Source organism: Giraffa tippelskirchi, chromosome 10 (genome assembly GCF_054371585.1).
Source record: "Giraffa tippelskirchi isolate mGirTip1 chromosome 10, T2T-mGirTip1v1.2.pri, whole genome shotgun sequence".
Lineage (NCBI taxonomy): Eukaryota > Metazoa > Chordata > Mammalia > Artiodactyla > Giraffidae > Giraffa > Giraffa tippelskirchi.
Genome location: NC_137284.1, coordinates 99355315 through 99382152, shown reverse-complemented (window position 1 = coordinate 99382152; position 26838 = coordinate 99355315).

Below are 26838 nucleotides of genomic sequence, written 5' to 3'. Positions count from 1 at the left end.
AGGATAGGCTGTGCCGGTCTTTGCATTTTTTTTTCCAACATAACCACAAAAGTTAAACTTTTTCCAATGAAGCCTTTAGAAAAGAAATACTGTCACTTGTCTTTGATTTTTGCTATCATCTTGTTTCTAGAGTTGTGTCTCAAATTCATGAAAATTCATGGCTTGTTTTCTAAACAATAGAGAATGATTTATGCAATACAAATCCCATATTTTCTAGTAAGACTAGTGTCATTTTGACCTTGAAGAACTGTGCAAATTGTTATGAAAATAAATATTTCAATAAAGCATGACATCATATCTTGATTCATTTTATACTGTGTGTGTTTAAGGAAATATTAGAACTTCCTTCTGATAGTTTTAATACCTTGGGAAATATGTTGACTTTTGCTTTCTGTCTTGACCCAGGTCATGTTTAGAAATTCCATTTTGTATTAGATCCAGATTTAGTCAGTCAATAACAACAAAGGAAAGGAATGTTGGGTTTCTTGGACTAGATATCACTTTAAATTTTTTTTTCCTATGCCAGTCATTTTGGTGAGAAAAATATACACAAATGGAACACAAAAGGATTTAAAATGTTGACAAACATCTTGAAGAATAATTTAACAAAGATCAAATTTCTTGCACATAGGATCTTTCTGGTATCACTTTCTGCTATTTGGGGCTTCAGTTTAATCTTTCTTTGATATTATTTTCTGGAATGATTGGCTGGAATTATATAATTAAAACAATCTGCATGTGCTAGCATAAATTTGATTGTTCTAGACATTAGGACTAAAGCACTAAATTTAATACGAATCATGATAAGCTTTGATGGTTGAAGAAAAAAATAAAGTCAGATTTGGGGAGTACTTCATATTTCATCATCATCAGAAGTTTTTTTATCTTCATTAAAGAGCTTAGCACAGTTTCAGGTACATAGTAGGAGACAGAAACATAGACATAATTTTGTTGAATCAATACATGAAGATATACATCAAGTAAATTCAGTAGCTAAAAATTTTTCAAAAATTTTCATTTTAAGAGAATCAACGCTTGAAAATAAACATGTGGTGGGCAACTAAGACAACTGGAAAATAAAAGTGAGCAAATCATAAGCTGAAAAAATTAACTTTTTGCAATTTCCTAGCAAAATATTAGTGTTTATGAGTAATAACAAGAATGTTGCTAAAATCTCAACTTTGGCTCCTAGCTCCTTCATTCAGTAATGAACACAATGTGATGGATTTATATTTTAAAATATCTGAGATAAACTACAATTGCTTTTATTAACATATTCCAATATAAAGAAAACCATTTGCTGTATTAACATGTTGGTTTATTCTCTCAGTCAATCTCTCTTCTCTCTCTGTCTTGAGGTCCAGACATATTGTAATTGGCTAAAAGAAGAGCTTTCTTTAGATTCATTTATTGTTTATTCATTCATTGTTTCTTTTACCCACACCCCCCACTTTCTGCCTCAATCTTAATATAAATTAATAAATATAAACATGTACATATACATCATATTTCTGCTTTATTGACTATGCCAAAGCCTTTGACTGTGTGGATCACAATCAACTGTGGAAAATTCTGAAAGAGATGAGAATAACAGAGCACCTGACCGGCCTCCTAAGAAACCTGTATGCAGGTCAGAAAGCAACAGTTAGAACTGGACATGGAACAACACACTGGTTCCAAATAGAAAAAGGAGTACATCAAGTCTGTATATTGTCACCCTGCTTATTTAACTTCTATGCAGAGTACATCATGAGAAACGCTGGGCTGGAAGAAGCACAAGCTGGAATCAAGATTGCCGGGAGAAATATCAATAACCTCAGATATGCGGATGACACCACCCTTATGGCAGAAATTGAAGAAGAACTGAAGAGCCTCTTGATGAAGGTGAAAGAGGAGAGTGGAAAAGTTGGCTTAAAGCTCAACATTCAGAAAACTAAGATCATGGCATCTGGCTCTCTCACTTCATGGCAAATAGATGGGGAAACAGTGGAAACAGTGGCTGACTTTATTTTTCTGGGCTCCAAAATCAGCGTAGATGGTGACGGCAGCCATGAAATTAAAAGACACTTACTCCTTGGAAGAAAAGTTATGAACAACCTAGACAGCATATTGGTGATGAACAGGGAGGCCTGGTGTGCTGCAGTTCATGGGGTCGCAAAGAGTTGGACACTACTGAGCGACTGAACTGAAAGAAGTCCTTATTTATGCAAATATTATTAGAGCAAAAGAAAAAGTTAATAATTTTGATTGTGAGAAAATTAATATTGTATCAAAAAGACATTTTGAAAGACAGACAAACTAGGAAAAGTAAAAGTTTTTAAAAATGAGATTACATGTTGCCATAATCAAGCTGGAAAAGTTGTTTTCAGTAAGGACATTCATTGTCAATGGGGTAAGAGATCAAATATGTACAAGCTTCCTCTAAAGCAATCTGGAAATATCTACTGAGAGGTTTTTTTAAAGTCCCACTGACAGTATAATTAAAATTCTATTAATTAATTTTCTTAGGGAGAATTTCAGGGAAAAAAATGTGTTTATAAATTTATTTTCAAAGAAGTAGTTACAAAGAATGTCTTTTGTATCTATCCCATCTTCTCTGTCTTTACTGATTCTATTTCATAGAGGCCTTTGGCTGGATTCCCAAGATGTTCTTCTGGACTTTACTCTTGTTCCCTTCCAATGCATCCTCCATTCCTGGCACTAGAATGAGTTTCTAAAACATTGCAATCAATGGTACTTTCTGTGTGATGGGAAAGTCCTGTATCTGGACTGTCCAATACTGTAGCAATTAGACACACGTAACTGATCACGTAAAATGTGACTAGTGCAACAGAGGAAATGGATTTTTAATTGTGTTGTTTTAAGTTATGAGGTAGATATATCATCTCCCATTTTATAGATGAAATTGAGGTTTAGTTTAAGTAATTTATCCATTCCTATATAACTGATAGAAGGAGAGCAGGAACTATAGGCAGGAGCAATGAATGAGATATGCATAAAGCAGCATGGATGAATGCTAAAAACTTGATCTGAGTGGAAAATACAAATATTTTATCCAATGTGCAATAACTGGATAGTAAGTATTCAGTTATTATAATTAAAAGCATATGTGAAAAAACACTCAAGACACATTTAAATTATGTGCACACATATGATATAACAGTTCAGTTCACTTCAGTTGCTCAGTCGTGTCTGACTCTTTGTGAGCCCATGGACTGCAGCATGCCAGGCCTCCCTGTCCATCACCAACTCCCGGAGTCCACCCAAACCCATGTCCATTGAGTCGGTGCTGCCATCCAATCATCTCATCCTCTGTCGTCCCCTTCTCCTCCTGCCCTCGATTTTTCCCAGCATCAGGGTCTTTTCCAATGATTCAACTCTTTGCATCAGGTGGTCAAAGTATTGGAGTTTCAGCTTCAGCAGCAGTCCTTCTAATGAACACCCAGGACTGATCTCCTTTAGAATGGACTGGTTGGATCTCCTTGCAGTCCAAGGGACTCTCAAGAGTCTTTTCCAACACCACAGTTCAAAAGCATCAATTCTTTGGCGCTCATCTTTCTTTATAGTCCAACTCTCACATCCATACATGACTACTGAAAAAACCATAGCCCTGACTAGACGGACCTTTGTTGGCAAAGTAATGTTTCTGCTTTTAATATGCTGTCTAGGTTGTTCATAACTTTTCTTCCAAGGAGTAAGTGTCTTTTAATTTCATGGCTGCAATCACCATCTGCAGTGATTTTGGAGCCCCCCAAAATAAAGTCAGCCACTGTTTCCACTGTTTCCCCATCTATTTGCTGTGAAATTATGGGACCGGATGCCATGATCTTAGTTTTCTGAATGTTGAGTTTTAAGCCAACTTTTTCACTCTCTTCTTTCACTTTCATCAAGAGGCTCTTTAGTTCTTTTTCACTATCTGCCATAAGGGTGGTGTCATCTGCATATCTGAGGTTATTGATATTTCTCCCAGCAATCTTGATTCCAGCTTGTGCTTCTTCCAGCCCAGCGTTTCTCGGGATGTACTCTTCATATAAGTTAAATAAGCAGAGTGACAATATACAGCTTTGATGTACTCCTTTTTCTATTTGGAACCAGTCTGTTGTTCTATGTCCAGTTCTAACTGTTGCTTTCTGACCTGCATACAGGTTTCTCAAGAGGCAAGTCAGGTGGTCTGGTATTCCCATCTCTTTCGGATATTTCCACAGTTGATTATGATCCACACAGTCAAAGGCTTTGGCATAGTCAATAAAGCAGAAATAGATGTTTTCCTGGAACTCTCTTGTTTTTTTGATGATTCAGTGGATGTTGGCAATTTGATCTCTGGTTCCTCTGCTTTTTTTAAAAACCAGCTTGAACATCTGGAAGTTCATGGTTCACATATTGTTGAAGCCTGGCTGGAGAATTTTTAGCATTACTTTACTAGCATGTGAGATGAGGACTTCTTTAGATGACAATACATACATTGTGGATCTCTAAAGTGTTCTGCATGTCAGTGAAATCATGTTTATGAGAGTCTTTGGTAGGATCAAGGATGATGGATGGGGTAACATTTGGGAAACTATTACAATAATATAGGGATGAGATGTACTTTGTCTCAGGTGATGAGTGTAGGAAAGATAAGTGAGGATTTTATATGAGAACTAAAGGAATCATTAACCCTTTTCAAAGATTGCCTAGATATATATCTATGTATGGGATCAAAAATTAGAAATCAGAGAGACTTCCTGTTTTAATCTAGGATAACTGACAGACTTATGGACTCATGATTCAGACAATTAAATTGGGTGGTGACAAGATAAGCATAGACACACTGATTTGGGGAAATAGACACATGACCAAGGGAAAACTAGGATTGGAGGCAAGAAATCACAGCCTAATTAGAGGAAAGCAGCAGCAAAATGACACTGAATTTAGAGGAGGAAGAATGTACCTGAATTAAGAAAATGAATGTGCTTTCTGAAGGAGATGTTTAGAGAGAGCAGTAAAATCTCCAGGGCAGCACAATTTCCTTTCTCCCTTCCAAAGTCCATATTGTTTTATATGCACATGGAAATGACTCCATGAGAGGAAGCATACCACACAACTCTCTGACTTTCCAGGTGAGCAGCTCAGAGCATGTCTTCATGAAGATGACGTCGCTCTTTTTTTCTATACCGCCAGAGCCGCCAGCAAGCTACCTTGCCCACTCCTCATCTATTGGCAACATGTATGTGTGTTTAGTCACTCAGTTATCCCACTCTTTGTGATCCCATGGACTGTAGTCCACCAGGCTCTTCTGTCTATGGGGATTCTCCAGGCAAGAATGCTGGAGTGGGTTGCCATGCCCTTCTCCAGGGGATCTTCCCAATGCAGGGATGGAACCCAGGTCTCCCACATTGCAGGCGGATTCTTTACCATCTGAGCCACCAGGGAAGCCCATTGTCAACATGGAAGTTCTAAAGTCTCTGAGCCAATCACAGCACTTTTCTGTGAAACCCTAAAGTGAAACCCTGTCCTCCAGGCTCAACCTGATTATGTGATTTACGCATACTCGTTTCCTACAATCCCCACTGGTTTTTGCTTTTCCAGCCTCTAGGCTCCTTCCTGTCCTACAACACTCCATGCCCACTCACAACTCAGGACTGTGGCTCTAGCTGTTCCTTCTGCCTGGAACACATCTCCCCCACCCTTATCACTTGGCTAATGCTCTCAGATTTTAAGTCTTTGCTTACATTTCAATGAATCTTACCCTGACTATTCTGTCTGTATCCTCTTCGGGTAAAACAAATACTTCATAACCATACTTTTATTATTATTATTGTATATCCCCTTCTAACATACTTTACTATGCTTATTGTCTGTTTTTCTTTCTCCAGAATGTAACACTGAATCCCTCCTCCCGCCCATCTGAAGGGCCTGGCACATAGTAGAGATTCAATAAATATTTCTTGAATTATTTCTTTCCTCTAAACTGAGTATCTTCTGTTAACTACTTTTTCTATTAAGTAACTTTGTCATTTTTACCAGAACTCAGAACCATGTTCTGAAGAATTCTATTTTTAACCTTGTTTTTCTCAAAGTACACTGACTGAGGCAGTCATCTCAATGCTGGATTTTAGCATTTGCATTTTATATAATCCTCTGGCCTGCTTGTCTAAATGACATGTGTCGGGAGAATGGTGCTTACCAGCCACTCACACCTGTCTTGTTAATGTTTGATGACTTGGCTTATTTTGTCTGGTTCACTTCACAATTTCTTGAGAAATTTGGCAGAGCCTTTACCGATGGTGTGAAAGCGTTTTCTATGGGTTTGCTGTTGGTGTGACTATTTCCCTCTGGTGTTGCAGCTTTTGAGTGGCTTAAAATAAAAGACCGAATTATCCCTCTACCTGGCAGTCTTTATTGCTGCACTTCACCAACTCAATCCTACTAAAATAATTAATTTATTTTACTGACGTGCTTACACAGGCATGGTGAAAAGGAATCTGCAAAAACGCCACCAAATAAAGTACCTTCTTTATTGCATCCTTGGCATTTGTATAGAGCAGAAGACTTCTCTTGCAAATTCTCAATTTTCCTATAAAATGAAAGTCTGTCTCCTGAAATTTGAAAATGGCAACAAAAACCACTTCAATCAAAGAAAAAACATTTTTAACATTTTAGAAAGGCCTTGAATTGGTATTATGTATTCAGGTTCTGAAATCACACCGTCAGTGGATGAAGAAAGGCTCAAGAACAATTCAGACTCATCTTTTCTTTTCAGATCTAGGCTGTTGTCGCATCTTTCTAGAAATTTAGTATGCCTTTTTTCATATTTGTCTAATTTATAGAATTTTTGAATTATTTGAAATAAAGAGACTGAGTTACAAAACACTAAATTCCTTGTCCAGTGTCTTTTCCATATTATTTCACTTTCCATTCATATATTCTTCTTTTTTTTTTAACCTTGAAGACCTGCACCAAGGGGGAAAGTCTGACTCAAACTGTTGCTGTCAGGTAGAAAAATATTATTTTCTGCAGTTTACAGATCAGGCAACTGAAATCTAGAGACTTTATGAAACTCAGTGTTACAGTTAAATTGTTGCTGGAATTCATGCTGCTCAATTCTTCAAGCCCTCCAATTTATAATGACATAAACAAAACTACTTAACGCTAAGAATAATTGCAACTCATCTCAATTAATCTTCTACTCCAATGAACTGTTATTTTGTTTATAAATATTTACAGAATTTTTGGCACTGGTGATAGCCTGAGGTCTGTATTTCATATTTTGGAGGAACACCTATTCTTCTAAGTATAGGCACTGTAATTTTTGGTTGCTCATTAAATATGTATTAATGCTAATGCCAATAAAAATAATGCCATGGTGATTATGCTCTTCAGTCATTAATGCCCTGAAAGAAGTAATTTGCAAATTGGTATACTGTCACTCAAAGTATTAATTTACCACATGTGGGTAACAAATTATTTCTGGAATCAGGCTAGGCACAATTGTCAAGGCTCTCTGAAATTTTTGTCCCCTGTAGCACTCACATTCAATCAGTTGCCAAATCGCATAGCTCTGTTTCAGCAATGTGTCTCACATACATTTCCCATTTCCTCTTTTGTATTTAGACTGTTACCACCTGAGTTCATGTGCTTCTTACTGCATTAGCAATAGGTTGCTTTGCTGTCATTTGACCACTACTACCCCAAACTATTCTATACAGCTGCATGAGGAGTCTTCTCAAAAGAGGTACACAGTTGTAGATATAAAATAAACTACAAAGATATATTGTGTAACATGGGGAATATAGCAAATGATTTATAATAACTATATATGTTTTATAATAAGTATAAATAGAATATAACCTCTAACAATTGTGACTCACTATATGGTATACCTGTAACTTATATGATAGAATACACAACGGCATTTCAATCAAAAACAAAACAAAACAGAACATGGCTTTACTTCTTAATTGGTTGCAGAATGAAATTTAAACTCTGGGTCTACCCTTTCACATTTGCTTGTGTATGCACACACAGAATGGTCATGAACACATACATGCGTTTTCAATCTTAATGTACTTTAGAATCTTTCAGAGAACTTCAAACATACTGATTCTAAGTAACTGAGGAGTGTGGTTTGAGTGCTAGGGTTTTATAAGGCTCCCATGGTGATTCTACTATCTTCTGAGGGCTCAGAAACACATTAAAAACAACATATTAAGAGAGATAACTTGTTGTAAAAGGAAAATAATACCTCCTAAGAGCCAGGAGATTAGTGCTCAAAGTTCTGGATTTTGTCACTGAAAAAAGATCTCTAATATATCAAATAATTTCACTGAATCTCACTTCCTCCTCTGTAAATGGAACATGAAGGAATTAAATGGTTAGTTATTTGGGGGTGAATTTAACTCAGATGACCATTATATCTACTACTGTGGGCAAGAATCCCTTAGAAGAAATGGAGTAGCCATCATGGTCAACAAAAGAGTCCAAAATGCAGCACTTGGATGCAATCTCAAAAACGATAGAATGATCTCTGTTCGTTTCCAAGGCAAACCATTCAATATCACAGTAATCCAAGTCTATGCCCCGACCAGTAATGCCAAAGAAGCTGAAGTTGAACAGTTCTATGAAGACCTACAAGACCTTCTAGAACTAACACCCAAAAAAGATATCCTTTTCATTATAGGGGACTGGAATGCAAAAGTAAGAAGTCAAGAAACACCTGGCGTAACAGGCAAGTTTGGCCTTGGAGCACAGAATGAAGCAGGGCAAAGGCTAATAGAGTTTTGCCATGAGAACGCACTGGTAATAGCAAACACCCTATTCCAACAACACAAGAGAAGACTCTACACGTGGACATCACCAGATGGTCAACACCGAAATCAGATGGATTATATTCTTTGCAGCCAAAGATGGAGAAGCTCTATACAGTCAGCAAAAACAATACTAGGAGCAGACTGTGGCTCAGATCATGAACTGCTTATTGCCAAATTCAGACTTAAATTGAAGAAAATAGGGAAAACCACTAGACCATTCAGGTATGACCTAGATCAAATCCCTTATGAGTATACAGTGGAAGTGACAAATAGATTTAAGGGACTAGACCTGATAGACAGAGTGCCTGATGAACTATGGACAGAGGTTCGTGACATTGTACAGGAGACAGGGATCAAGAAAATCCCCATGGAAAAGAAATGCAAAAAAGCAAAATGGCTGTCTGAGGAGGCCTTACAGATAGCTGGGAAAAGCAAAGGAGAAAAGCAAAGGAGAAAAGGAAAGATATTCCCATCTGAATGCAGAGTTCCAAAGAATAGCAAGGAGAGATAAGAAAGTCTTTCTCAGAGATCAATGCAAAGAAATAGAGGAAAACAACAGATTGGGAAAGACTAGAGATCTCTTCAAGAAAATTAGAGATACCAAAGGAACATTTCATGCAAAGATGAGCTCAATAAAGGACAGAAATGGTATGGACCTAACAGAAGCAGAAGATATTAAGAAGAGGTGGCAAGAATACACAGAAGAACTGTACAAAAATGATCTTCACGACCCAGATAATCATGATGGTGTGATCACTATCACTCACCTAGAGCCAGACATCCTGGAATGTGAAGTCAAGTGGGCCTTAGAAAGCATCACTACGAACAAAGCTAGTGGAGGTGATGGAATTCCAGTTGAGCTATTTCAAATCCTCAAAGGTGATGCTGTGAAAGTGCTGCACTCGAAATGCCAGCAAATGTGGAAAACTCAGCAGTGGCCACAGGACTGGAAAAGGTCAGTTTTCGTTCCAATCCCAAAGAAAGGCAATGCCAAAGAATGCTCAAACTACCGCACAATTGCACTCATCTCACATGCTAGTAAAGTAATGCTCAAAATTCTCCAAGCCAGGCTTCAGCAATACGTGAACCGTGAACTTCCAGATGTTCAAGCTGGTTTTAGAAAAGGCAGAGGAACCAGAGATCAAATTGCCAATATCCGCTGGATCATCGAAAAAGCAAGAGAGTTCCAGAAAAACATCTATTTCTGCTTTATTGACTATGCCAAAGCCTTTGACTGTGTGGATCACAATAAACTGTGGAAAATTCTGAAAGAGATGGGAATAGCAGACCATCTGACCTGTCTCTTGAGAAACCTGTATGCAGGTCAGGAAGCAACAGTTAGAACTGGACATGGAACAACAGACCGGTTCCAAATAGGAAAAGGAGTACGTCAAGGCTGTATATTGTCACCCTGCTTATTTAACTTATATGCAGAGTACATCATGAGAGACACTGGGCTGGAAGAAACACAAGCTGGAATCAAGATTGCCGGGAGAAATATCAATAACCTCAGATATGCGCATGACACCACCCTTATGGCAGAAAGTGAAGAAGAACTAAAGAGCCTCTTGATGAAGGTAAAAGAGGAGAGTGAAAAAGTTGGCTTAAAGCTCAACATTCAGAAAACTAAGATCATGGCATCTGGTCCCATCACTTCATGGGAAATAGATGGGGAAACAGTGGAAACCGTGGCTGACTTTATTTTTTTGGGCTCCAAAATCACTGCTGATGGTGACTGCAGCCATGAAATTAAAAGACGCTTACTCCTTGGAAGGAAGGTTATGGCCAACCTAGATAGCATATTTAAAAGCAGAGACATTACTTTGCCAAGAAAAGTACGTCTAGTCAAGGCTATGGTTTTTCCAGTGGTCATGTGTGGATGTGAGAGTTGGACGGTGAAGAAAGCTGAGCGCCGAAGAATTGATGCTTTTGAAGTGTGGTGTTGGAGAAGACTCTTGAGAGTCCCTTGGACTGCAAGGAGATCCAATCAATCCATCCTAAAGGAGATCAGTCCTGGGTGTTCATTGGAAGGACTGATGTTGAAGCTGAAACTCCAATACTTTGGCCACCTGATGTGAAGTGTTGACTCACTGGAAAAGACCCTAATGCGGGGTAGGATTGAGGGTGGGAGGAGAAGGGGACGACAGAGGATGAGATGGTTGGATGGCATAACTGACTCTATGGACATGGGTTTGGGTGGACTCCGGGAGTTGGTGATGGACAGAGAGGCCTGGCGTGCTGCAATTCATGGGCTCACAAAGAGTCGGACACGACTGAGTGACTGAACTGAACTGAACTGAACTGACTCTTTGCAACCCCATGAACTGGATGTAGCTCGCCAGGCTCCTCTACCCATGAAGTTCTCCAGGCAAGAATACTGGAGTAGCCATTTCCTTCTCCATATGAAGGAACTGGACTAGATTAATTTAACAATGTTAACATAGCACTTATTATGTATTCAGCTCTGTATTTTGCATCTGAAAATTTAGCACTTAGCAAGAAAAAGTCTCTGTGCTAATCAAAATTACAAGCACGAGATACAGTGAATCTGTTAAGAAATAAAAGCAATTAATGAGTTGCTATAAAAACTATTAAGGAAATAATTTATGATATCATGAGAACTTAGGGTAGGGAAGTATTACTATAGTAAAATAGTCAGAAGTCATGGTGTTCACTTTTTAGATGATCTTCATCTTGATTTTGTAAAAATCAACCAGGTAAACCACATCAATAGAGGGAAACAATAGATTCATGAAGATCTTCATATATAATGCATAGTAGCTCATAGACAGAAAATTCTTTTTTGGCATCATTAAGTAAAAGATTCTGTTTTGCTGTTTCCCCTACTTTATACTCCCACATTTTGGTAAAATAAGCTACCCTTTTGAACACTTTAAAAGCAACAAAAAGATTGGATTAGGATGACTGAACTCAAAATAAAGAAGTGTCCATACTGTACAATAAGACTCTAATACAAATACCCAACTCTACTGGAGATTGAGGATAAATGAGTTCCTTGTTCCTGAAGCATAGTCTCTGAGCAAACCTTATAAATTGTCCAGATACTGGTTATCCTTCATTGGTTGTCCACATTGGCAGTGCTGAAAATCTACATTTCTTTTCCTAGGGCCATCTTTGTTGATCTCTTATGGTGGGAGTTCTAAGATCCCATTTAGAGCTGAGAGAGGCAATACTGAGGACAATTTCCAGTGTTAGGATGTCTTGTGCTTTGTAAGCTATTCATGAAGTAGACAGTCTGGATCCTTGTTAACAAGTCCAAATGGAATAAGACAAAAAGTGTGAGCCAAGATTTCCAAGCCAAGTGAGTTTGGAACCATGAGTTGGTTGCCATCTGGAAGAATCCCACAAGTCAAGGAGCAAGCATATAACTGAGGCTGAAGATGCAGATGCATCTGAAAGTCTAAGGAAAGGCCCAGGCAGTGAGTATTTTTACTTTTTATCTAAGAAAATATATGCAATTTTGCTGTACTAGTCTCATCCCCTTTAACTTTTTTGATGCTATTCTCAAGGAGAATTGATTTCTTCGACGCCCTTGAAAAATTCTCATTTTTTTATGTCCTTGTTCTTTTGCTTTTATGTCCTTGTAAATGGCTACTCTACTTTAGCCATTGTCGTCATCATCAAACCACAACTAGCATTTATAGACTTGTTACCTGTCTGGCACTTGGCAAAGATCTTAATCCCTCAGCCTCTACTCTGCTTCTAATCTGAAAGTTAAGCCTGAACTCAAGTTTTAAAAAAGGCTTTTTATAGCTCTCTCTGCTTTTGGCAGAGAGCAGGTGCATTCTCTGATGCATTCTCTCTGCATGTTTTTGGAAGATGAACAATCTTCCTGCTCTCAGGGTTTTGCCTGAAGAACTTCATGTCTGTGATTACGCTGCATGCCTTATGAGGGCTACACAGTCGAAATGCTGTCAAATGTTAGGGGCAAGAAAACAGTAAGCTTAGGCTGATTGGTTCTGCTGCCCTGAAGCCAGATGGCAGGGTCAGGGAGGCATGCTGAGAGGATAAGGCAGCAGAGATCTGGGGTCTAAGATCTGAGAAATCAGGAGAGGACAGTACTTCACAGTAAGTGTTCTGAGTACCACAGAGCAAGTGTTACCTTCTGACTTGGAGCAGGAAGTGCCTCAGGAGTTACTGCATTCTCGGGGCTCTTGCCTATTGTTTTCAGCCGGTCCCTTTCTTTGGCTAGAGAAGATGTGAACTACTAAGGGCAATCAGGCACCGAATTCCTGAAGCTCCCATCTCTGGCACCCTCCTACACAGGCTGAGGAGCAGCCCAAGTCAAAGAATGTGAATGCCCTTTCAGGTCCTTTGTTTTAAATATGCAGATATTATATATATAATAACTGTATAGGGGCTCAGAACATTAGACAAAGGTAGAGGAAACGTGTTGCAGCCTCACTAAAAAGAAATGCAAAAGAGCAGCCCTTTCTCTAGAGCAGACACTGTTATAAAGACTCTAGATATATTAACTCATTTAATCTTCTTAAGCTTATGAGGTAGGTTTTATTATTATTCCTATTTCATGGATGTGGAAACTGAGGCAGAGAGAGATGAAGCAACCACCCAAGGTCACAGAGTCACTTCGGGCTTCAACATAGGAAAGACATTTGGCTCTACCAGCTGTATTCATAACCAATATACTCTGTATACAATTTATAAATATCACTCTGTGTTTGTTTTATGTAGAGTGCTTCATAAGGTGGATGAGGTGAGGTCTTCCATAGCCTACCACTTAGACACAAGATTAATGTGTTGAAGAAACATCAGGGTCAACTATCATGCTGTTTTATAAATTAACCTTGGTTGTCCACTAGTCAGGCTGTGTTGGGAAGTGAAAGGTTTTTCATCTTGGGTCTTCCTCATTTACTCACAGGTAATGCCAGCTGTGCCCCAAGTGGCTTACTTAAATGTAAATTACCAAACATTGCTATAAGATTATACTCATTTTGTTCAGAAGATTGAAATGTGGTTATAAAGGCTTGTGGGGTACAGAAATACAACAGGATCTGGTGATGGCTGGGAGCATAATTTAAAGAAAATGCTCAAAAATATTCAGTGAGAAATATGTCAGGGTTCTTTAGAAAGCATATGCCTGTAAGACCTTTTGGGCTGTTATTTCTGTGAAAAAAAAATAGGTTGTCTTGGACACACAGGGCATCGTTATTGTTAAATTAAATGCCTCAGCAGAAGAATTATGAACTGCTTCAGTGCATTGTGTCTCACCCTAGCCAAGGGTGGCTACTCTTAATATTAAGCAATTTATTATTTTCTAAGGAGTAGTAAGGGAGCGGTTAGCCCATGTAAGTTAAAAAAGTACCATCACAAACGCAGGGCAGATAGAGTGGCATGGAACTCGAGCTTACAGACTGAACATTAAGTAGCTTAATGTATGTCTACAGAAATAATTTGCATTAGACTCATGGTGGTCTGTCCTTATTTCAATGGAGAAACTTGATACATGTTTATTATACCCATTAGTCTCACTTTGTAACCTATTTCATGCTGTACCAAAAGACCCTCAACTCATGATTATAAATCATAATATTTAGCGTGATTCCAAAATGACTCCCATAGGAAGCCACTTCCCTGTGCATGTTTCACTGGGAACTGACATTCTTCTATTTGAATATGATGAAACCTCTCGCCATTGGTAGGATGGTGCCATATGACAACTGAAAATTGTTCAGCCAGAATCTGAGTTGCAGTCAATAAGATGCTGAGATTCATGTAGGATGGAACTCATTCTGTAAGGATACTCTTGATCAACTTTCAATGCTTTTGCCCAATTGGTTTTACCTTGACACAAAAATTTATACATAAGTAATTAAGAAACTTCTAGCATTCAAGTCAAGAGGTTAGGCACTAATAAATTAAAACTAAAGAGAGCAGTTGAAAAAGATTTTTTCAAGGTAGAAGTTCATGCTTTAGAAAATGGTAAGTTTTTCAAGTAAATCCAAGCACTCATTTTTTGAAAAACCAGTAATACAGACAACCCATGAATCCAGGTTATAGAGAGGTAAAACACAGAGAGGGACAGTATTATTGTGGCTATTTGTCTTTTACCTCCTCCTATCATTAGCCCTGATTTTCACTTAATGAGATACCCTCCCCTACCAGCATTTCAACAGCTACTATCCAACCCTAAAGAAGGAGCAGGTAACTTAGATCTAAGCCAGTCAGCATTGCCTAGAGTAACTCAGATATTATAGTCACAGACCAACGTTAGTCCTAAGAGAAGCTCTCAGGATATTTGTTAAAGCAAAAGCTCTTGCTGTTGTATGCTTTATGTGAAGCTGGAAATATCTGTTCTTGGGAGATGTGCATAACTGTGTTGTGTATGCTCAGACACTCACTTGTACCTGACTCTTTGTGACCTAGCCTGCTAGGCTCCTCTGTACATGGAATTTTCCAGGCAAGAATACTAGAGTGAGTTGCCATTTCCTACTCCAGGGGGTTCTTCCAGGGACCTAACTCATGTCCCTTGCATCTCCTTCATTGACAGGTGGATTCTGTACCACTGCGCCATCTGGGAAGCCCTCTTGGGAGATACTGGCTGCCATATTGTAACATAAGAAAGAACCTATTTGAGTCTAGTCAAACAGAGGCAGTGGATAGGAAAGGACAAAAACTTTTCCTTTTTTTTTTTTTTGGTAACATGTATTGAGCTTCAATATTCAGTAATGCCTAAAGTGAGATATAACTGAATTTTTAGCAGTGAAAATCAATCAATTGCCACTTTTGCTTAAGCCAACTTGAAACTATTTGCAACTTGAAACAAAAAGAATTCCACATTAAATATATACTAGATTAGCTGAAGGCACTAAATCCGAAATGAGATGAGAAATAAAACTATAGGCTTGGAAGAAACTCTTTGAATTGAAAAAGTGAACATCATGCATAAAAATTTGAAAACCTCAGTAAAATTAACATTTTCCTAGAAAAAATGTAATTTGCCAAGATAAAGTCAAGGAGAAAAAACAATTTTAATTAGACCAATAATCAAAAAAACACAAAAACAAAAACAAAAAAGAAACACTATAACAGAAAACAGATGAGTATAAATAGGAAATTCAAAAATGGACACAGTAATTAGTAATTAAGTGAAATAAATCATAATTAAAATACAAATGTAAACCATGAAAACTCTTCTTTCTTTTAACAAAAAAAACCCTTATGTTGGTACCAAAGAAAAAGAAAGTCTCCCTTCAGTGCTGGTTTGAGTATACAGATATAAGTCCTCCTCTTCAGTGTGGAATATAAACTGATAGCGCTTTTCTGAAGGACAACTGAGAAAACTGGGTCAAGACATGAAGAAACTTATAGTCCTTTGAATCTATCCCCCCAAATATTCCGAGGTGCACATAAAGATTACACAGAGAAGGATGTATATATATGATATATATGCATATATATCACAGAATTAGTTACACTTATGATTAATTCATACTAGTCTAATGCTCTAAAGCAGAGAATGGTTAAGTAAATTATTATACATTTTAAAAAAATGCAACTTTATGAACCGTAAGTTGCTGAAATAGAAGAATATATATTAGCAAGAAGAACTATTTTAAAGCTTATGTCATTAAAGTTTAGAAAAACATAAACCAAAATGCAAGTAGGTTTTATAAAGGAGAACAATTTATAAACATTTAACTTTCCATGCTTTCTTCTGTTTTCTATACTTCTATTGAGGAGGCACTATTTAAAAAAAAAACAAACACATGCTAAAATGTAACCTTCACACTTGCTTATTTCAGAGTTTAAAAATAACAGATATAACCAGAGCATCTCTTTGCAAATGCAGTATTTTGTCTGAAAATGAAGTACTCCAAGTTATGTGCCCCTAAGAAAAATCTCTGAAACTAACATTGTAGTTGAGAACTAAGACCACTCTCAAGTGACTCCAAGTTCCATGTTGATAAATTGGCAAGAGTTGAAAAAAATAAAAAAGACCATACCCTACCCCCTTATAAAGTATTAGTTAATTCCTGAAGTGTTTCAATGGATATCACATGGAGGGATAACTCTCAAAATTAAAATTGGCTCTATTTAAACATTTAAATCTGTTCATCCCATTTCCCCTTCATTCCTTTATCCCCCTCTCATTTCTTTGCAAACAATATGAAACAAAAAATAAGCTTCCTGTTATAATTCTTCTCTAAGTGAACAATGCTATTGACTGTCATAGTGATCTTAACTGAGAAGAACTCAATATGTATTTCCTGGAGAGCCTCTGAAGACTTTCATCATTCTTTGACTTGTCTTGTATCCTGCCTTTAACTGTTAAGCTTTCTTCTCATGTTTATCTCTTGTTGCTGTCATTGATATTGTTGAGGGATATTGAGAGAATTTATATAAGTAAGCTGTAGCCATATACACACTCATCTTGTTTTCCTCTCTACTCTGTATCTATCCTCATTCCTAAAGCACTAACTCTTTGGTTATAATACTTTCATATCCCATCTACTGACAAATATTTTGTTGACCTTTAATCTTTAGTTAGGAAATTATTAGCTGATACTGTTTTCTACCCTGAGCCTGAAGTAAATTGCAGGAGGGAAAAACAAAAACAAAACAGAACAATTAACTATTAAAATCCCTCAGAAATTGTATTTTTGATTTCATGAATTCAGTTCAATAATTATTAATACCAATTATGTTAGGAATCTTAACATGCACACTCCCTGAGGGCAATGACTTTGCCATTATCACTGATGTGATATTCATCAAAATACCACAGGTATGATATAGCCCAGAGTGAGAACTCAGTACATCTCTGTGCATATTCACATAACTGGATGACACCTCCCTGCTCTTTTGGGCTCCTTACCACTGTGACTAACCTTTCCTCTGCCAACTCACAGCTCACACATGAAACACTGCTGCCTCTTTTTCATTTTTTTGGGAAAAATACACAAATATTTCCAATATACTGTTTTATTACATTTCAAAAATAGAGTTCTTTGGGAGCCCAGAAGATGGGCACTCAAATTAGTCTGATAGTTCTGATAAGACTTCTAGGAGGAAAATATATGAGCTGTATCCTAAAAGAGGTAGAAGAATTCTCTAGTAGAAAAAGGCCAGGCTGGTGCTGGTGTGCAGACCTCACATGCTCATGAGATGGGTAGGTCATGGATCTGACCGGGGACAAATCCGGCTACCTAATTTGCAAAGCCCAGTGCAACTGCATGGGCTGCATGCCCATAGAGCTTGCCCTGGCAGACAGGGATGTATGCAAGTTCCTCCCGGCCCACACAGTTTGAGAGGTGGAGGCCATGGCAACCTGCAGAGCCTGGATACCTCTGAAAGGAGAGCATAGTTCAGTCTTAGGATAAGCAGGCCCTATGCTGCCTGAATGTCTGCTTCTCCATGAGAAGCTAGAAACTGGATGGTTTAACTATAACTCTTAAAACCTGAAAACATTTAGCTCAGTTAAAAGCAAGTTAGGATATACTAGGCAAGACCGAACAGCAATGCTCCAGGCCTCATGTGGCAGGCCACTGATCTGCTCTCTGATCCCAGAGCATTGTTCCAGCCAATCGTTATTGATAAATCCTAACAAGTGGAAAACACTGCCTGAGAGAATCCTTTCCAGGTTTATTTCAAGGAATTATAAATAATAAATTATTTAATTATTATTAAATTATAAATTTATAAATAATAAAGGTTTAGTACAATGTTGAGAATATGCTTGCATATTCTGAAGGCTCAGCAATGTTCATAATACTTAAAAGGATGCCTCCTTTCTTATACATTAGTCTGAAGGAACTTAAAGAGTGATGATGCCACCCAGAATCATCTATGAAACTTTAAAAATATAGATAATCAGAGACCTACCTCAAGCCTACTGAATCAGAATATACAGGAATGTAGACCTGCAACTTGTGCTTAGAAAAGATTCATCCACATAGCTGAGAACGCCTTACTACTAGTCTTTGAGGTCTTTCTATAAATATTTCTATCGAGATTCTAAGTAATACAGTAATGTTGACTATTTTGTAGTTAGTAATGTTTCATGTATACTAAAGAAATATAATTATGACTAGAATATTGCCTTCAGAAATAGAATGGAACAACCTACTGATGAATATTAATATACAGTACACATACAAATAATGTATTACATAATCATTAAATTTTATACGTCAAAATTATATCATATATTCGTGATTTCAAGCAGTCAGAGAAAGAGTCACCTGAAATACTGATACTTGTCCCTCCACAGTAAGATTCCACTTACTATGTATACGTATAGCTGATAAATAATTTATAGATTCCTGTCTAGCTATAAGGGATGCATACTTCTGTCAATATAAGTTTCTAGATATGCATAAATGTACCAGATCCAGTGCAATGCTGAAAGTAATTTTCTTTAAAAAAGTAATAAACAGTTGGTCTCCTAATTTTTAAAAGGCTTTGAGGAAGTAATTCTTCTAGAAATCTTTTGAAACATTCTGGGGACAATTATAATCACGTAACAATGAGTGCATTTTAAACAAAAGGCATTGTTCATACATGATTACCAAGTTAGAGTAACTTCTGGAGAACCACCCTTCTCTCAAAATGTTTTGCAACTTTGGTTGCCATAACAACACAATATTGTCTACTACTGAAGAGAAAAAGTGCTATATTTTTTCTTATCCTTGAGGAAACTTAAAAAATGATAGCTGAAATGTCACATTTAATACTACCAAATTTGATGCAATGTAAAGAAAAATTTGGTGAAAACTTACAGAGTTTCATTAACCATGTTAATTTTCTCTTTTTCTCTTTGGGTACTTCAACATGTTTTTGTCAATATTGTATCATATTTTAAAGTAGTAAAATTATTCTGTTTACTAGTACCTATATTTTTAAGAGTATAATCTTAAATCCAGGTAGCTATCATGCTAAATTTTCTTTAGGAAATTTTATGTATATAAGTACAAATGACCCTTGAACAACACAGGTTTGAACTGTGCCCAGCCACTTATATGTGGATTATACTTTGGCCACCTGATGCGGAGTCGATTCATTAGAAAAGACCCTGATGCTGGGAAAGACAGAAGGCAGAAGGGGATGACAGAAGACAAGATGGTTGGATGGCATCACTGACTCAATTTACATGAGTCTGAGCAAGCTCCAGGAGATGGTGAAGGACAGGGAATCCTGGCATGCTGCACTTCATGGAGTCACAAAGAGTTGGACATGACTGAGTGACTCAACAATAACAACAGTACTACATAACCAAGGTTGGTTGAATCTGTAGATGTCAAACCACAGATACAGAGGGCTAACTGGAAAGTTATATGAGGATTTTCAACTGTACAAATGGTTGGTGCCCCTAACCCCTGCACTGTTCAAGGGTCAATTCTACTTGCTTTAAATAAGGTAAACTGTCAAAAAGTTGAGACCCAAGTGTCTCTTCCATTCAGAGCCATTTTTTTTTCCCATAGCTGAGTCACTTTAGATAGCATATGAATTGCAGGTTAAATATCTAAGAACTTAAAGAACAAAAAAAGCATTAAAAATTAGGCTTAGTGTTGTGGAAATTTAACTTTAAAAAGCTAAAATTAAACAAATAGGGATAAAGGAATATTGAAATAAATAGAAACCCTGATTGAAACCCATGTCCCTTCTTTGGAAGTCGCCTCTGAGTCTCCATTGAAAAGGTGAATCCTAATGACCAGGTAGGCACTGTGTGATCCTAATCTGAGGGACTAGGTACCCAAATTTCAAATTCTCTAAAATGAATCAATTTCCTTGACACCAAAGCTACAAAGGAACCTTTCCCTGTATGTTTTATGGGATGATTACTAGTGCTGAATGGTGAACTAGAGTAAGGTGTAGTGACCATCCTCCCCTCCCAGATTAAGATCTTCCTGAAAGGGAATTAGTCTTCTAAACCACCATCCACTGGCTCAAAGAAGAAGAAAAAAAAAAAAACCTCATAAATTATTTCTGACTCTTCCCCTCTTTACACCTCTGACATATGATTCTTCTACAAGTCTTGCCAAATATGTCATCTTTCCAATATATATGTTCCATTTCTTCCCATTTCTGCCACCATCATCCCTTCCAAGCCACACCATCTCTTTTAGACAAAGGGAGTAACTTCCTAACCGATCTTTCTGCATTCATTCTTGTTCCTCTTCAAACCATTATTTACATAACCATCAGAATAATCTTACATCAAATCAGATCATGTTATTTCCTGACTTTAAATTCGTCAATGATTTCCTATCAAGTAAAATACAAAAGATTCAAAGTCAGTTTCATCAAGAGAGAAGGCAAGGATACACCTGATACTTTCATTACAGAGAGAGAAAGATGGAGAGGGAGACAAAGAGAAAGAACAAGAGCTAGACCAAAAAGCAATGCCAAGTATGTAATTTGGGTCTATATTCCAATGGAGAAATCTTGTCCCCTCACTTCTCTCCCTTTAAATAGTCGGACACTAGACTGACCTTATTAATGAAGGATATCAGACTGCCTAGACACAAAGGAATATGGATTTGAGGGGCCAAAGTTATAAAAATGGGAAATGTCTATGAACTTCATGTAATACACATGGAGACTCTGGGACCCAAGTGGCAAAGACTGATTTCTTGTGATGCTGAGATCAGAAGCAAGCCCTCCATTGGAAGAAGAGCCAAGGGGTGGGACGGGGCTGGTCGTAACTATCTTGCCCACACTCAGGCAATCTAGAATGAACATCAAGCCATTTTTGGACAGTCCTGCTCTTTGAATAACATCCAGATATTCTCTCCTATAATTTAATTTTCTTCTGAGTATTTATCAAAATCAACCTTATCCTGTTTATTTAAATAAAGAATTAGGGCCCACACGGAAACTTCCTGCTTGGCCACGTAGTGAGGAGTGGCAGCAGCTGTGGCAGTGGCAGGAATGACACATGTAAAAGAATGAAGCTAGAATAAATATTCTCTAGCATCACACATGAAAATAAGCTCAAAATGGATGAAACACCTAAATATGACTGGACACTGTAAAAACGCTTAGAAGGAAACATAAGCAGAGAACACTCTGACATAAATTGCAGCAATATCTTTTTCAATCCACTTCCTAGATTTATCCTTTATCCTTAATAAACATAAAAACAAACAGAAAACAAATGGTTAGACTTAAAATCTTTTCTATGGCAAAGGAAGCCATAAACAAAACAAAAAGACAACCCACAGAATGGGAGAAAATATCTGCAAATAGTGTGACTGACAAGGGATTAATTTACAAAATATACAAACTCATGTATATTATATTCATGTATATTTATACAATAAACTCATGTATATTGAGTATGTGTATATATACTCACATGAAAAGCACATGAAAAGATGCTCAACATCACTAATTATCAGAGAAGCAAAAATCAAAACTATAGTGAGGTATCTCCTCATATCACTCAGAATCAGAATGGATATCATCAAAAAATCTACAAACAATAAATGCAGGAGAGGGTGAAAAGAAAAGGGAACCCTATACTGTTGGGAATGTAAATTGGTACAACCACTATGGAGAACAGTATGAGGGTATCTTAAAAAACTATAAACAGAACTACCACATGATCCAGCAGTTCTCCTCTTGGGCATATATCCAGAGAAAATCATACTTTGAAAAGATACATGAACCCAAATGTTCACAGCAGCATTATTTACAATAGTCAAGACATGGAAGCAGCCTACACGTCCACTGACAGATGAATGGATAGAGAGGTGGTACTTATATGCAATGGAATATTACCCAGCCATAAAAAGAATGAAATAATGCCATTTACAGCAGCATGGATTGATCTAGAGATTATCTTACTAAGTGGAGTAAGTCAGACAGAAAAAGACAAATATCATATGATAATGCTTATATGTGGAATCTAAAATGAATGCATTTACAAAACAGAAACAGACTTACAGACTTCGGGGGGGAACTTATGGTTATGAAAGGGTAAAAGTCAAGGGGGGGGATAAATTAGGATGTTGGGATTAACATATACACACCATTATATATAAAATAGATAATTAACACATTACTATATATAAGATAGATAACCAACAAGGACCTACTGTATAGCACAGGGAACTCTACTCAATACTCCATATTAACCTACATGGGAAAAGAATCTGAAAAAGAATAGATATATGTATATGTACAGCTGTTACAAATCACTTTGCTGTACACCTGAAACTTACATAACATTGTAAATCAACTATACTCCAATATAAAATAAAAATTTTAAGAAGAATTAAGTATTTATTCATGCCTACTCTGTGTCATTATTCTAGATACATATTTGTTTACTTGTTAATTACCTATGTTCTCCACAAAAAGGTAAACTCCTTGGAAAGGAAGCTTTTCTGTCATGCTCAACGTTTTACCCTCAAAATGGGCACTACATAATACTTTTTAAATGAACTAAGGAATGAATTACTAATTGCCAACAGATGTTTTATAAGTCTAAATGAAACATTTTATTTCAATTTATCAGGTAACATTAAATTAAAAAATAGGTCTAAGTTCTAACTTTAACCATGTCTTTCCAAGTTACACAGATCTGTTCTCTTAATTAAAGAGTATTCATAACATTTATCATCCAAACTGAATTACTTTTGAGAGTGAAAGATAAGCTACTTAAATTATGTCAAGATACAGAATAACTGAATAGACATTTTTCCCAAGAAGACATTCAAATAGCCAACAGGTACTTGAAAAGATGTTCATCTCTAATTATCAAGGGAAATGCAAATCAAAACCACAATGAGATATCACCTCACATCTGTTAGAATGGCTGTCATCAGGAAGACAAGAGAAATATTTGGGGAGATGAGGGAAAAAGGCAATACTTGTGCACTGTTGTTTGGAATGTAAACTGGTATAGCCACCATGGAAACCATTATGGAGGCACCTCAAAAAAATTAAAAGTAGAACTGCCATATGATCCAGAAGCTCCACTTCTTGGCATGTCTCCAAAGGAAATGAAAACAGGATATCAAAAAGATATCTGCACTTCCATGTTCACTGTATCTTATCCACTATAAATTCACTTGGCTATTATTCACAACAGCCAAGATAGTGGAACACTTGAGTTTCTATTGACAGATAAATGGATAAGGAAGACATACTGCATATATATAACAGAATAATACTCAGTCACAACAAAGAAGGAAATCCTGCCATTTGTGACAACATGAATGGAACCTGAGGGTGTTAGGCTAAGTGAGAGAAGTGAAATACTGCATGGTATCACTTATATATGGAATCTAAAAAGTCAAATTCATGATAACCAGCTAGAATAGTGGCTTCCAAGGCCTTGGGGGTGAGGGAATTGGGGATATGTTGTTTAAGGGGATAAACTTGCAACCAATACATAAGTTCTGGACACACACAGAGAGCATAGTGATTAGAGTCAACAATAGTGCATTATAAACTTCAAAGTTGCCAAGAGACTAGATCGTAGTTGTTCCCACCACAAAAAATAAATGATAATTCTGTGACATGACAGAGGTGCTTGCTAAAGTGATGTGGTCATTACACTGCAATATACAATGCATCAAATCAACATGTTGTACACTTTAAACTCACACAATGCTATGTCCCAATTATACCTCAATTTTTAAAACAGTATGCCAAGACAACAAACAAGCTGAGATTGCCTTGGGCAATTCAAACTGCCTGGTTAGCTGATTAAATTATATTCTATAGTTTTAAAGTTTGTTTTGAGTCTCTAAGTAATTTTAAAATTAACACATGGCATTTCTAAAAATCACATATTTCACATATGCTCTTAAATTTTGGAAGAGTAAGTTATATTGTGGCAGTTGTTACCATAATAAAGATAAAAATTAACACACCATGGTTACTATGTACCGGGTGATACCTCAGTGTTTGACTTATTTTTAGTTTATTTAGTCCTCACAACCTTATAAAGTAGAGATTGTTATTATCTTCATTACAGAAATAAAAATGGAGGCAAAGAGTGGTTATTTAGTTTAAGTCACATAAGTGTGATCATGGTGATAGAGACAGGATTCAAACTCAGCCAGTTTGCATCCACAGTTCATGATCTTGTTTACCATAGTTTATGTGTCATGTACAGACGGCAACTTACACTCACTGTCTAACTGCTCTTCTCCACATGGTAACTGGTATGGGGTAGACTGTGCACTGGTTTGAGAAATGCTTAAGAACTTGACATAGGCAAAACAATGACAGGGAATTGAAGGCTAGCTGCAAAGCATAGCTTACTCGCTAAGAGCATTCTCACTATGGGTGGGTCTCTGTTAAAAATAAAGGGGAGAAAAGAAGATTTTGTTTTTTAGTTGGAAACATGTCATCTGTTAATTTTTCAAATAGTTGACTTAAAGAAATTTCAGGTCATAAGAAGCAATGTGAAATTAGAATAACAATATTCAATGAATTTATTAATAAATAAGAATGTGGTGTCAGGCAAATGAAATTAAAGTATGAAAGAATTTTAAGTATGATATCACTGACTCAAATATAAAATAGTATTCTTGGTTAAGATATTGAAATCTTAGATGTAAATTGTAACATGTAAGAAACCAAAAAAAGCCTCAAAGAAGATGTTTTATGAAGAAATTTCCACAATTTTTAAGGAAAATCATTTTATACATTAAAAAATATCTCCTTACACAGTCCTATCAGCCATGTTATTCTCTCATAATGTTACATTTTAAACTTTGTTTTTAAATTTCTTGTTCCAAAATTATTTAAAAAATAATACATACCGACTTCCATGTTTTCATGTAAGGCACTTGTAAGTTGCCACTCCATCCTAACAACAAGTGAAAAGCTGAACAGACTGAAGAGCCAACAACTCTTCTTGGGTTCTTAAGAGACAGGAGGACACAGGGCAAACAGGTGCTCCCAAAATTGCAGAGACAGATAAGAGATAAAAGAAAGTGAGGACTTACCAGAGCAGAGATTCAAGAGCAGACTTCACCGCAGGAACTAGTCCAAGGGCAGGAAAACCTGAAAAGTTATTGACAAATTGCTGAAGGCTCAGTGTGGACAACTCTGGCAGTTAAAAAGCTTCATGGGGACCCAGTCATGGAGAGGGAGGTTCACAATATTATAAGATTTATCTCCAGAAGCTTTCCCAGGGTAACACATTGGAAAAAACTTGTCTCCTGCTTCCAGCATGGGGAGTGGGAAAGGAACCATTCTGAAATACACTAGAGCATCCAGGCCTGCTTAGTAAGGCTTCCCCTCAGGGGAAACTAAGTACCTGGAACCTAACTTGCTGGGGTATTATCAGAGCATAAGTGACCCACAGGAAGGGAAACACCTAATTCAAGCCAACTTTATCTAGCCTTACATGTAATAAAGCTGGTGTCTGTGGTGGAGAATCCACCTGCCAATGCAGGAGACACAAAAGACTCAGGTTCCTGGAGTAGGATATGGCAACCCATTCTAGTATTCTAGCCTGGAAAATTTCATGACAGAGGAGCCTGGTGGGCTACAGTCCATGGTGTTGCAAAGAGTGGGACATGACTGAGCATGCATGCACACACATGTAGAAGAAGGGATACAGTCAATTCCAGACAAAACTAGCCATCTGGTCCCATTCAAGGAGGGGAAAAATCTGAGAAACACTTGTGAAGTTCATGGTCCAGAAGCACTATCCCAATTAAAGGACTCCAGAACATTCTCCCTCCTATTACAGCACATTACTGAAGGACTACTTATAGCTGTTCCTTTTCCCGGGTATATCTGGTTATCAAGAAAAAAATTACAAGGCATTCCAAAAATAAAAAATACAGTTTGAAGAGAAAGAGTAAGTATTAGAACCACAACATGATAGGGATATCAGAGTTGTCAGACAAGGAATCTAAAACAATTTGTTAGGCTGTACCCCAAAGGCCTACAATGCCTGCACTTGCCCAGCTTTAAGAACCAAGAAAGAAGAGCCAGGAGTCAGCAACAGAGACATCAATGGTTTAATGCATGGGGGAGCTTACATGTCTGAAGCCAGGTCTTGGAGTGGCACCCCACTGTATGCAGCAGATATTGG